At 31.2% G+C, this 8,996-nt stretch overlaps 1 long non-coding RNA gene across 2 annotated transcripts; it reads left to right on the top strand.

Moving 5' to 3' along the window:
- The first annotated feature begins 5,923 nt into the window (after window positions 1–5,923).
- Window positions 5,924–8,221, top strand: LOC148787831 (uncharacterized). Of its 2 annotated transcripts, XR_016066103.1 has the most exons (3): window positions 5,924–6,130; window positions 6,692–6,765; window positions 7,948–8,221. It is a non-coding gene; the product is annotated as an uncharacterized LOC148787831 (long non-coding RNA). The 2 variants fall into 2 exon arrangements; XR_016066102.1 differs by lacking the exon at window positions 6,692–6,765.
- Window positions 8,222–8,996: the final 775 nt, after the last annotated feature.

The following is an 8,996-nucleotide window of genomic DNA, read 5'->3' as shown; positions in this document are numbered from 1 at the left end:
TATCTATTATGACGAATCACCTTGTGGTGTATGATATGTATATATATATATGAACACAGGGATTACTATAAGTATGACGTTTAGGGTATATATAGCTCTTGTAGCGAAGGGGGTACTACACATAGTTCACAAGAGGAAGTCACATACATAAACGATTCAACGATATCTTGGAAATTGAATTCCAAATCCAAGACATTACCATAAATTCCACACGTCGCCATTGTTAAAAAATGACTGAATCGACTGCAGGTCTCAAAAACGTTCTATCAATAAATCCGAGCTTCATTTTGGTGCCTAGCACTACTTAAACCGAACGACTCCAAGGTAAGAAGTTCTTACCAACCAACGGAGAAGAGGAGAGCACAAGGCTCGAATTTTCCGAAGGGTGTATGTACAAGGCTTCACGTTCCTACTACTCTGCAGCCGCTCTGTTAATCAGATTCATAAATGAATCCGCCATATCTCAGTATCAATGATGCAAGTGCCAATATAACGACCTCAGTATGCAGAGACCTTCATGGTGAAGGCTCTAATACCATGTGAGATTTGTAGAAAACAAAATACCAGCAAAGGAGATGAATGACATCCGTGGGTAAAAACTCAATTTCTTGTAAAATTGTTACAGCACAGAGTGAAGATAACTTCCAGTTTATATACATAGAGAACTGATATAACGGATCTCTAACCAACTAACCAACTGGGCAATGATGTGGCCCAATGCCAAGAGGAATAAATGAGTCAAGTACATGTCAGCAATCTACACAATAACCAGAAATAAAAGCGTAACAGTGGAGTGCGACTTTTCATTTCATCCAGCATCAATTAGTTCAACATCTTCATCGTCTTCAATGTTGCCTTCAATATCTACAGAGTGTGACTGTTGTGACTGCTGCAATTGAGTTGCTGGTTGCTGTAATACTTCATCAACATCTCGACCGTTCGTAGCGCCATTTCCACATCCCTTCTCCATCTTACCAACACCTTTGTAGCAAAACCTGTCTCGACTGCCATATACCCCGCAATGTTTGGGATGGTCTAGATCTCACGTCTACTTCTTCAAATGATGATGTTGGAAAGTATTTAGCCTTTAGAACTTTGCTCAATAAGGACTCCGGCCTAGTTAGAGTTCTCCACCCTTACTTTACTAATAATGCCATAGTAAAAGCCCATAGTTCGCAAAAACCCAACCCCCCCCCCATCGCGGTAAATGGCACAAGTTCCTCCATGCTACCCAGTGTACTCTCCGTTTTCCTCGACTATGCCACCAAAATCCACCATTGATGCCTCAAGCTCACCAATCAACCCTACCAACAGCTAAAAGCATGACATGGCATATGTCTGTATGGACAGCAAAATTGCCTTCAAGAGCACCCTTTCCTTGCCTGTGACAGCATCTTAGTGTTCCATCCTTCAATCCTTTCTAGCAGCCGCTCACGAATAGTTTTGAGAAGTACCTGTTGTAACCCCCCCCCCCCCCCCCCGCCACAACCGGTAAACCCAGATACCTGTCACAGACGCCCAACAAAGCACCCAAGAAATACTTCACTACCTCTAGAACACCCCCGCTGACTGCCATGCTAGAATTTTGCAAGTTAATCTCCTGACTAGACCTCCATGCATACAGCTTAAGAATCTGTCCTATCTCACCAATCTGCTTTGTTGTTGCCTTAGAAAATACCAGGTATCATGAGCAAATAGTAGATGGGACACTAGCAGTGCTTGCCTGGCCACCACCAACCCGTTAATTCGGCCCCGACGTTCGGCACCTTGGATCAAGCACAGAACGCCTCTTATATTTTCCAAAAACCATGAAATTTTAAAGATTTTGGATGACCTCGAACAAACATCTTAAGAACTGTTTTATTTTCCAAAAATTACATATCTTGTCCATATGCTATTTAACTTTTGAGCATTAAATTCTTCCAATCAATATACTCATATATTAATTACAATAAATCATAAATTATAATAACTCTAAATCATACCAATACATCCAAGAACAGTAAACAAAAAATAGTACAAACTCGCGATTCAATCAATACATTTAAGAACAGTGAACAACTAATTACGATAACTTTCAATTCAACTAATACATCAAGACGACTACAAATAAATTATAATAACTCGCACAATGTTGGTGAAATATCCACATATCTGGTTGAACTCGAACCCATAACTTTAAACTTATTCAGAAGACTTCAATCTGGGCCGCAATCATTAAATTAAAACATCATTGTTGGGCTATTTAGCTTTTGATTGCAAACTTTATCAGTATTTAATCCATGGAATGGAAAAGCATGAAAAATAAGAATGTTTTCCATTCGTTACAAGAAAGTAAGATCTGCAGAATGATTTTGGACATCAGTGTGGCTATGCTAACTATGTGTTTACTAGTCATGTGTAAGTTAAGTGGCTGCCACATGATAGATCCATCACCTTTACGCATATAATTGGTCTAAAAAGTGGAATTGCTTTTAATCAATCTAATCTTATAAAACTCACCATCTTTTGCAACAAAATAGATAATTGAACCTTTTTCTCTTTTTTCTTTTTATATTCTCCCCAATAGAATTCAAAAAGAAAAAAGTATTATTTTAGTTCGTTAAGTATGCTTAATTTTAATTTTAATCCGTTAATTATATCCATTTTTGTTTAGGTCCAATAACTTACGAAATTGCTTACTTTTATCCTCTGGCAGATTTTCGGATAATTTTACCCCTATGAGTGCATATAGACTAAAACTGCCTTTCAAAAATTGCATATGAGTAAAATTGTCCAAAAATCTGCCAGAAGACTAAAAGTAAGCAATTTCTTAAGTTACTGGACCTAAACAAAAATGGACATAATTATCATATTAAAATTAAAATTAGGCATACTTAGCGGACTAAAATAATACTTTTTGCTTGAAAAAATATACTCCTAGGAATTTTAATTTCTTCATAATAATTTTCCTTTTTGGATTTAATTGAATATTCTTATATTACAAAGTCTTTTAGAAAATTCGACTATTATTTTGAACTATATTTTGAGAAATATTAATAAATTTCAATTTCGTTTGATACATTATCATGAAATTTTTCTTCAAAACCTTCCTTATAAATATATTGTTGGTTATGCTATACGTGGCAATTTGATTAGAAAATTGTATTACGGCAATAGATTTTATGGATATAGAGCTCCTTTGTTTTTTCAATATTGTGTTCCAAAAGGCTATATTTGAATTGATAAATTTATATCTGATGAAAAAATTTCAAATAATTTTATATTAAAACATTTCAATCCATTAATATTTAATAAAAATGATTCAATTTCAACTTGAGAATTTGAATTTTTTTAAATTTAAAATTATTTAAATAAATTCAAACAACTTGTTATTAGAAATTTGAAATTTATGACTTCAAATCTATGAATATGTGCGAAAACCTAAGAAAATAAAACGGGAAAAAAGAAAAGAAAAAAACACATCTAGTTGTTTTTTGTGATAATTAATTTGGCCAGATTACTATTTGCTTATACAATAGCAATTGATTCTGTGGACAATATGGTATGGATTGGAGTTCATTAAGTGCCCTAAATTTTAGTATAAAATACATTTTGCCCTCTAAATTATATGTCATGTAATTATTATTTTTTTATATTAATAAATGTAATATTTATCCCTTACAATTAAATTTTTATTAATTTTACCCTTATATATATTTAGTTCAAAGAATTTCTTTCTGTCTAGTAATTTTGTATTTTAAGTTTTATTAATTTTTTTTAATTGGAAAAAATATCTATATAATTAGTGAGCTAAATAGTTCAAATTTTATTTTTTTTACAGACACAAAGTTAACTTAAAAATGAGTACAATAAATACACAAAAAATTTCATAAAAATATTTTCTTAATTTAGTTACAAATTTAAGTTATTAACTATTTATTCTTTTATATAAAAATGAATAATTACATATCTATTCTTTTAACATATTTTTTTTTTAAATTATGATAAAATATATTTATTTATTTTTTTCTAAGAATGTTTAACTTTTGGTTAAGCATATATATTGATGTATACAAGTTCAAGGAATTCTGGCCCAAGAAAGAAAAAAAAAAAAGCCTGGGGGCCTCCCACATCAATCCGACAACCCATAAAGGGAACAACATTCCAAGAGACCTACAGATATGACCCAAGAATGTGGCCGAATAAGAGATGATGGGACCAGGGCTCATGTCCAGTCATCCCCACATGGCATACACTTGGACTGCCAAGTGTTCCACTTAACCAACATGAAGAATACGAGGCAAGAGAGGTTCCCCCAAAACCTTGGACTCCTAGGTCAGAAGGACTCCTTGTTGATTAGGAGTCCTCGTTAATAAAAAATCTCCCTCAATGTGGAGATAGACTTGCATTAACAAGATCAACAGGAGATAAGAGTAGGTTATGACTTATCCTAACAGCCTTTAACCATTTTTCCCGAAAATAGAGGGAACGTGCAGAAGCCCACCGAAGGAGGACACAACCCCTATAAATACAGGTTTGGTTTCCAAGTAGGGACACCTTCTAGACTCAAAACTTTGCTGTTAATTCTTACTTTGCACTCCATTTGCACTTTTAACACAAAATCTCTCACGAATTTCATCGTCATATCTCGATTTCATATTTTGATTTTCTTTTTGCAATTATTTTCTCTTAAATTCGATTTTAACTTAAGCATCGGAATGCTATTGTGTTGTTTGCAGGGCCCAAGTCCACCAAAGTCCAAACTTGTTGAACTCATGCTATTTTCGCGCACATCATATATATTTGTTAATTTCTTTTAAGAAGCATATATGAATTGTTGGTTATATTATATCTATTGTGTATCAACTGTATATATGTACTCCACTTTTTAATTTAAATTCTTCACTTATGAAAAATATTTGATGATGATTTAATGTGTGAAATATTAAAATATATCAAAAATAATATAATTGTTCAAGGCATAAGGGGTATTTTTGTCCAACCAAAGGAGTAAGTGATACATCTGTTACTTTAAGGGGGTAAATATTACATGGCAAATAGTTCAGAAGGACAAAGTGTATTTTACCCTAAATTTTATTCTAAAAAAATACCTCACAAATGAGAAAAGGCCTTAAAATTAATAAGCCACATAAATGTCCCATCCGCTATTGATGAGGTTTAATTCTCTGTCTTTTTTATAATGTTTCAAATGTGTAAATTATCCTCCTACCAAAAAGTAATATGAAGGTAAATTGTTTGATCTTGAAAAACACTCCGAGATAAATTATTTTATCTTGAGAAACACAAGAGGCAATTGTTGCATATTTAGAAACATGAAAAAATAAATTGCTAAACCTTTTATCAAAAAAGAATAATTTGCTCATTTTAAATTGGTTGCATTTTTCCCGTGTGGAATAAGAGTCAGCAATACGCAGCATCAATGGAAGAACCTCACGGGCAAAAATTGAGTTGGGATACAACAAAAATTTAAAAATTTAAGTTGCATTGTTGCTAACTTTTAACAAGTTTTTTGTCCAATAATTAAGCTGTGAACACAAGTTTCATGCATGATCATATGTATTTTTTATTAGGAATAATTTATATCCTTTAAATTATAATTTATTTACACACATCACTCTTATCTTTTAAAATATTATACATACATCAACTAGAAACGCCGACATCATTTCCACAAATCCCCCACTTCTTTTAAAAAATTACATATACACCCCAAAAAACGTCAATATTAAAATATCTTTGCTTTTTGACTATCTAAAATAGTTTTCGTAATCACGCAAAAGACAAAGATGATTTGTTTAAATATACCATAAATTAGAAGATGTAAATATAATTATTCCTAATTTTTTTTAATGTAAAATACAAAATATCTTCTATATATATTACTGATTGCGAAAACCATCATCACTTTTCATTTGAACAGCAAAGGCTCATGAATGGTATTTGGGGTTCTGAAATGTATAGTTCCCAAGCATTTCAACTTACACTTTACCAAGTTTTCATATATTCAATGCCAATTCTTTTCTCCATAACATTGTTTGTTTTGTTACACTTATTCTACACAAAGAGGGTGTCTTCATCAATGGCTTCTTCAGCTCCCCAGCCCTTTCAAGCCTAGTGACACTGTGATGTAAGTTTTTCTTCTTCTTCTTTTTTTTTTTTTTTCCTTTTTTTCACTTTCTTTAATTTCCTTTATTTCGGGGCAATGGTAAGCTTCAACGACGGCAGACTTTCGAATGGTACTTGATGGAAAAATTGGATTTTTCTTATCTTGGGCTCAATATGTTTTTCATCTCATTAGTTATTCTCATTTAGGTCCCATAAATTACAAAAATTACATTTAATTTGAGTCTTCATCAGATCCTATTAATATTTTGATGAAAATACTACGTGCATTATCGAGAAGACAGAAGAGTTAACAACCACATACTTGGTGAGGAAGGCAGAAAAAATAATGAAAATTTCGTTTCTAATGGGACGAATATGTATCGGACCATATATGGAAGGAAAAATGCAATTTTCCTTGGTTCTTGATGAGGGCTCTTGGAGGAATGATTTTAATGTGAGATTTTGGCCTTTTAAGTTGGTGTAGTGTGTGAAATTTTATTGGATATTGGACAGTTATGTTAATTTAGACTATGTATAATTTTATTATCTTTTTAGAGTATGATCAGAATTCTAAATATTGTAGTGGCATGCATGATGGATCAAAGTGCACCATATATGTATCTTGGATTCAAGTGTCAGCCAATCATATCATGATAAGTAAGTGATATATTTATTTATTGGATCAATTACACTTACACCTTATTTAAAATACAAAATTACGCTTTTTCCCGAAGAAGTTCAAAATCGCATTTTCACCCCCTCAAGAAATTCACTGTTTATATAGGATCCTTTCTCATTAGGGTTTCTACGAAAAATATTAATGTTAGCAAAAAAATGTATTGATAAGAAAAAAAATGTGATGATATTAACCTCACTTCATATATAGATCTTACATTTATCCCATATGTAAAAAAATATACATAGAATATTAAATGACGGATAAAATTAAAAATTTATATAATTTTATTTTCTAACATCAGTATTTTTCGTTCAAATCTAACGAAAGTGGATTAGATATAAATGAAGAATTTTTTATAGGGGTGTAATATAATTTCAAAACTTTTGTGGGGAAAATATGACTATGTGTAATTAATCCACATTTATATGAAAGTAAATAATAAAGAGATTGATAATATTACATATATTCTCGCTACAAAGTTCATAAGGATTCGACGCATTCAAAGAGGAGACCAAGTTATAATTCGTTATAGTACTTATAAATTGTAATAACGTCGCGATATCATTAAGCTCTGGAATTAATATCATAAAAATCTAAATTCAACCTTGAAAGAGATACAGACAGTGATGTCAATGATTAGAGGCCTTAAAATTACTAAATATTTAATTTAAAATTATAACATTTCATTCGAAATTACGAAATTTACCTCGAATAAATATTAAAAACGAGATTCCACTAGCAAGTTTGCCTTCAAATTATCAAATTCCACGAGTTAATTCTTGTGTTTGAACAATAATCATACTTAATTGTACTTTAAATTCTTTGCTAAATTAATATATTTCAACATTTTGCAATATTTTTGTGTTTAGAATTTTAGACATGAAATTTTCTGAGTACAAATTTATAATTGCCTATGTTATGATAATTACAATTTAGGAATCTTGGTAAATAAATATTATCTATCAATAATAAAATAAAATCAATTTAAAAATTTATGTTCGACAAAGATCAATCAACACTTGTCTGACAAAGGTCTCGTTCCAACTCCCTCCTCAAGATGATAACTTTGATGAGTGGCATTTTGGTGGATTCAAAGTCTATTTTGACCTTGCAGCAGCATTTTTTGGGTAACTCTTACGTAATTCAAGCTGCTTTTCCAGGACTTACAAGCTTTCGGCGATAAATTTGGGGTGCTCAAAGATGGAGTTGGTATTTATTTATGATTATTTTAGACTATAAGATAATGCAAATTTTACCAAGGCTTGTTCGGGATCCATCCTTATTTTTTATTTAATTTTTTCTCTCTTTTATTAGTCTTGCTTTGGATTTGATATTCTGCAAAGAAAGTAGTACTTCCCATTTCCTTCTTTAGAAAATATGCTGTACTTATCTAACTTGTACTTATATATTGAGATGGGAGAGGATCCTGAAAAATCCACCTACCCTATCTGAGTAGTTTTTGGCTAAAAACAAAAAGAAAAAAACTTGTCTGATTTTAGCTATATATAATATTTTGGTCTTGAATGTCGAAATAAACGAATAATAGTCGTGGTAAATTAGATTTGCTATAATTTTTTAAATAATAATTGTGATTATTGACCATCATAAAAATTCTTGAATATTTCTTCTCCTAAAAATAAAACATCTAACCAAATAATTAACAAGAAATGAAGAAGATAAGGGGGGCGCATGACAACTTAGATCACTTGAGTGCTTAGAAATCAATACAAAAGTATATAGATAATTTAGATTAAAGCATACATGCTCAAGCATTTAAGAGCCTAAACATTTAATAATACTGCTAGATTCCGCCTTCAACTATTTAAATTCCTAAAATGCTATTGGATAGGCAAAAACTATCTAAACTTTCTTGGTACGGACTTCTCAAGTGCTATGTTTTTCTTTTTCTTTTTCTTTTTCCTTTTTTTTTTTTGTATTCAATCTCTAATTTTGTGTTTGATTTTATGGTTTTTCTTTTTTTAATGTCTGATTCCATCTCCAATTTAATAGCTAAAGACATTTTTTTTTTTTTTTGTGAAAAAAGCAAACAACCCATGTGATATTCTAAAGGAACAAATTATCTCTTTATAAAAAACAATAGCAATATATTATTTTTTAAAATGCATTGTTTGCTCCCCTATACTTTTTAAAATGAAACAATTTACCTTTTTAAAAAGGGAGGTAAATCGCTTCATTTTAAAACACATAG

This window comes from Sesamum indicum, linkage group LG6 (genome assembly GCF_026168435.1).
Source record: "Sesamum indicum cultivar Baizhima isolate 11 linkage group LG6, ASM2616843v1, whole genome shotgun sequence".
Taxonomy (NCBI): domain Eukaryota; kingdom Viridiplantae; phylum Streptophyta; class Magnoliopsida; order Lamiales; family Pedaliaceae; genus Sesamum; species Sesamum indicum.
The sequence above is the reverse complement of the archived record's forward strand: the minus strand, read 5'-3'. Positions and strand labels throughout refer to the sequence as shown.